Source organism: Pinus tabuliformis, chromosome 5_2 (genome assembly GCF_031772625.1).
Source record: "Pinus tabuliformis cultivar Carrire ecotype Pingquan chromosome 5_2, CPIR1, whole genome shotgun sequence".
NCBI lineage: Eukaryota > Viridiplantae > Streptophyta > Pinopsida > Pinales > Pinaceae > Pinus > Pinus tabuliformis.
In genome coordinates, this window is record NC_142306.1 from 404,648,617 (window position 1) to 404,654,616 (window position 6,000).

Genomic DNA, 6,000 nt, shown 5'->3' on the forward strand with positions numbered 1-6,000 from the left:
TTGAGGCCTAAAGGAATTTTAGGCACAATTATTTGCTATACTTGTAATTATTTTATCTCAGGTATTTTGGCTTATTCTAGCCCATATTTTGAGTTATGTTTCTTTTTACCAACACTATTGGTAACTATTTTTATTATAATGATGTAAGTATTGTTTATTAATAGTCATTTTTTTAGATAAACAATGAAGTTGAAATTGTGAATGGGAAAATAATACTACATATTTGCTTGTCCTCAATAGGCTTAATGATTAGGCTCCATATTATGGTGCTTTACAAAATATGTCATTCCTTTGTGAGGTGTAATGACTAGTCCAACCACAACATGGAGATCCTCTCAGACGTTATATCTACTAATGGCACTATCTACATTCACAACTCCATGTTCTTTGATCCTCAAAATTACTCCTACAATAAAAGTAGAATCATCTTCAAGGTAGATGATTAGAAATCCTCTTGATAATGTAGGAAAGAAGTGGCTTAATGATCAACCTCTCTCTTTTCTCTAGTTCAATCGGCGGGTGCACTCAAGTATAAAGTTCCACATGTCAACAGATTGAATTCCTTGGGAAATATATCTACACTCTTCAATAATGGTGATGACTTTGTGCAATACGACATCTTAACGAATATTTTTGAAAGAGTAACCAAGTACAAATACCCTTCACTACCCATAAGAAAAAAACCTTATAGGATTGTTTGGCCTAGAATGAAGTAGTGATCATTTCAAGTATGGTCATTAGAAATATGTATTGGACCTTAATTCCCTGGATCATATTATTGTTTGGCCTAGAACAAAGTAGTGATCATTTCAAGTATGGTCATTAGAAATATGTATTGGACCTTAATTCCCTGGATCATATTAGGCTTTTCCTCCAACTCTCTCTAAAATTTTCATGGTTCTCTAAGACCTATGCAAATGGAGGCACAAAAGAAATAAAAAGTAAAATATATAAAAATAAAAAACTTTTATTAAGTCAAATGTTCTAGTTGTTGTGGTAGGTTTGGATCTCCTTGCATATATGAAGATGGAGTATATTATTGAAAAAATAATTAATGTACACCTTCGTTCAAAACTATTTGATGGAAATCCTACTTGTTTACTATAAGTAAAAATAATAGGTAAATAGAGGTTATGGTAGAATTTTTTCCACCAATGTGCTTCTTACTATTAGGTGCATTGGCATGCCACCATTTAATTCACACCATTGCATATTATACATTACAAAGCATTGACACTATATATATGGTTAAATATTGGTGCATATATATCTTTGTGCACCACAAAATCGTAGTAAAAATAGTGATATTGGTAACATTAACAACAATGGTAACAATATAATTGAAGGGAATGGTGAGGATGTTGCATTAAGAAGCCTCAACACACTTGTTATATCTCTTAGCATCACTCCATGCATGTCATGTGCACCAATATGTGCCATGTGCATATATGTGTCATAATCTTGTGCATATATGTTCTTATATAGAGAACATGCACTAGTATGTTTCTTTCTCTAAAAATAAAACACTAGTGTGTAATAATGAGTCCAACCCATTGAGGCATAAAATATATAGAGCACATCAAGGCATACAAATGAATATAAATAACTAATATGTTTTAGTGTAAACTAATCACTAATAAGATTTTTTTTTAAGTAATATATTAAGATATAATAATTGCATTAATATAAATACACCATCTAATTATAGTTTTGTTTATTTTCAGATTTCAAATTATCCAATATTTAATGAGCAGTATAACATTTTTCAACATACACTATAATAAAATGAGAAACCCATTTTATTGTATAACTAATAAGGAACTCTTTGTTATATAAATTGGGACAACATAGAAGTCTACATTGAATAAAATGTCAATAAATAATTATTACAATTATCACTAACATGTGGTAATACTAACTCTTGGGACAATATGTCCATGTTCAATCAAATGCCTAATTTTTAAAGACAAACATTCTTAAATATAAATTTTGGTAATTAATGCTTAATTCCTAATCAACTGCTTAATGCCTCATTTTTAAATACGAAGATTTTTAAATATAAATTTTACAAGATTCAGTTATATTGATAACTATTAATTACTTTAACTATTGTGATTGCTAGAACTATTTGCATGTCTCATTTCTTCATCACTTGCTATAGATAATGTACGTGGGTTATTTGTAGTGTATAGTTGATTAACTTGATTTTATTTCGCCTTTTATTGTTTCATCTACAAATATAGAAATATAGTGTAATGAATACATCTATATTTATAATATAATATGCATTATTACATAAATATAAAAGAATATGGTAGCAATCAATGTTTTATAGTCAACACATATTCTTTCAAAGTTGTGCTTCATGTCATCTCTCAACATATTTTATATTAGTTCCACTTTATACTTTGTTTCTTAAGAGTTTTATAAACCATGACAATATATATATATATATAATTATAAGTTTCGTGTTGTTTCAAAATTAAAAAGATATGGGATGTAAACAATGTAGCTATTTACAAATTTGTTCAATTAACCCTTGTTTATCCAACTCATACTCACAAAACATATGGAATCAATGTTCATATGACTTTTGTTCATACATGAGCACCTAGTATAAATATCGCCGGATGAATGCAAATTAATACAATTAAAAAAAACACAAAAAGTATGAAATATTTAGTAAGGAAACAACAAGTACTTCTCACAAATTTTGCAGTGAACACATGTCTACTTAGTGATTCTTTCTTATGTGTTGAATGCATTCTATTTTGTTTTCATTTTTATAACAAGAAAACATTTGAAAATGAATATTTCATGCAGTAAAACTTTATGATTACACATAATAAAAAATAAATAGTTACATGTGTTTCATGCACTTTAATCTTGGGATAGCTCTTCTCACCATTCAATTATTCTTATTTCTTTGAATATCTCTTTGCATATCTTTTTCATCCTCATTATAAAAATTTGAATTTGTATATTCATATTGTAGAAAAACATATTTGGTCATAATACTTTCTAAATGATTTTATTTTTATTGTATAGATTTTTTTGGTCATAAGTCTCACGTATCTCATTGCCTATTGCTTTGAAAATGCTTATTATACTTTAAATATATCTTGATTCTTACATTCATTAGATTAATTTTTGTATTATAAATTAAAAGAATGTCTATATGTTCTCTCCACTATATTTTTTGAAGTGAATTATTAAATCCCCCCGCTTGTCATTAACTTTCAACACCTCTCAAAATGAACTAAAAACCAATTCATCATCTTTTACATCTTTTGTAATATCTTTCTTCTTAGAAGGACCTTGTGTTCTCTCATTGGTGTTTTTGAATTCTTACACAACATTTAACATATGAAAAATAAAATGTTTGAAAACTATTGGCTTTTATAGTTAAGAAGTACATTGTTAGTAAAATGTCTAAGAAAAACTTTAAATTTATCACCTTTTGACCCACACAATTCCCCTATTTGCAACATTTCTATAAATTTTTGACACCCTTTTCCACTTATATTTGAAATCACATTGAATTTTTTCAGGGTTTTTCTTTACATTACATAGCATAATCAAGGCACATCATTTAAACCCAAAAACTAATTCAAATTTATTACTTTTATATTAAAACTTCAAGTAGCTTTCCTTGCTTGCTTTTTGAGACATGCTTCTCTCGTGCTCATTGCTATGTTTTTTCTCTAACATTTTATTGACAAAAGACATGCATAATGAAAAATGAAAATGTTGAAATATGTTTTACAAATTATATAAAGAATTTAATCCCAAAACTATAAGAAGATCATTAAACATTTTTTAGTTGAGTGGTGTATATAACATTACACACTAATGCACATGATATAATAATGCATATCAATATATTTACTATAAAGAGATAATCTCATACATCGATTCTCAAAACCCTCCCACTATATTTACACTTTCAAGTTTTTTTTTTTAAATAATCCACTCTGTAATACTAAATGCACCCATACATATATCATATATAATACAAAATTTATTTATTTAATTAAATATAAGAATATATTTTGAAATCAAAATATTTATCGAAATATTACTGGTATCAAAACAATTATTAAGATCAATGAACACCTTAATCAACAAATATCCAAAACCTTAAAAAAATATCATTGTGAAAAGGTAAAGAACTAAACACATGGTATTAAGGCTTCCCAAAAAAATAATTAAATGGGTGTAATAATAAAGCTAGGATTTGCAACATTAAAAGTAAGTTTTAAAATATTATATATTATTGAAATGAACTATAAATATGAATAAGAATAAATAAAACTTTTTAGGAGTTTGTGAATTAGCCAAAAGGAAATTTCGTTGATATAAAGAGATTAAAGTTACACACTCATATTTCTCCTCTGCACATTTGCATGTGACCATGATAACCCTTCATCAATTAAGTTCTTCAAAAGATATGTCCATTTTGATTTTATACTTTACAAATATATCTTATATAGGACTCTCCTCTCACTTTTGGTATAATAATGATCAAGATTGTGTTTAAGTCACTTTTATAAAATGAAAATACTTATAATTTTTAGGTTTTTTCCTGCATTACGAAAAATGTATTATTAATTTAGTTTTTTTTTGGTGTATTCTATTGGCCAACCAATGCACTATAATACCTCCACAAATAATACTTTGTGAGCATAGGGTGTTTTTTAGGTGCACTATAAAATAAAGTGCATTAATGTGTCTTGCAAAAGCAATGAGGAATGCGTGTTGAATTTAGATAGATGTATCAATTGGTTAAAAAACAATCTTCAGGTTAGAATGTTACATGCTTTCCACTTTTTTTTTTACTAATGTACATGCACATTAATCACGGTCAATTGCAATAAAAAGAATAAAAATAAAAATATTAGTAATTACGTTAAATGGTTAGCATAAATGTTAGCTTGAAATTAGTTGTAAACTTAAAAATTGTAACTGTTATGGTTTTTTTAATTTCATGTATTGTATTTTATGATGGTTTGCCTCTTTTAATCATTAAAGGCATTAGATTCTTTACAACAACTTGTATTTTAGATTTTTTTTTCAACTCCTAAGTGGAAAGTTGTTAATTAAAAATGATCTTTCTTACACTTTATCCTAATCATTTACTTTATTTTTTTTGGCATTTTTTGTTCCTACATATTTATGAAAAGTTGAAATGATATATGCACTGCATACTCATGAAGTCTTGTCTTTCTATATCCAAGCCTTCCTTCATTGAAATTTCCCATTATGAAGAATTAATATTGGAGTACCTACTTATATTTCAACTTTGTGGACAAGTCCTCTTCGTATACATCATGTTGCATGTAAATGTTGACGGGGAAGTGTTCAAAGGGATATGTGGGATTAAATACAAGTATCATGAACTAGGGATAATGAAGCTTCTCAAAACTACATGTAAGGAATTTATTTCTATGTTAATTATAGAATATTAAAGGAAACCATTTTTCTTGTCTTTATCTAGCATAAATAAATGGTAGCATGTAACAAAACCCTAACGATGGTGATTGAGTTGGATTTCAATCCTTGGAATTGTATTGCATAGAAGAATATCAATGCTTCATGGTAGTGGCTATTTTAGGAATAAGTAGAAAAATTGATTAAATTCCATGACATAATGTCTCAGTCGAGCATTTTTCAAGATAATTTATGGACAATGTTAACATTCCTAGAATCCCACATTTGGCGTATATGTTAACAAGTGAAAAACCCAAATGTGGCACATGGGATTCATACCACTTCTTATATTTTATGATTTTCTACCTCTTCTTATAATGAGATATCTCGCTTAGTTAGCCATCGCCCTTGAGAAGGAAGTGGTTTGGAGTGGTCAATAAGGAATGGCCAATCTCATTTTAGAATGAGGTAAATATGAGATTTTTATTGCCACCTTGACATACCATGTTGCAAAAGACTTTGCTTGCATTGAATTGAAAAAATGAATGTGCATGTGTTTTCTTTCACCAT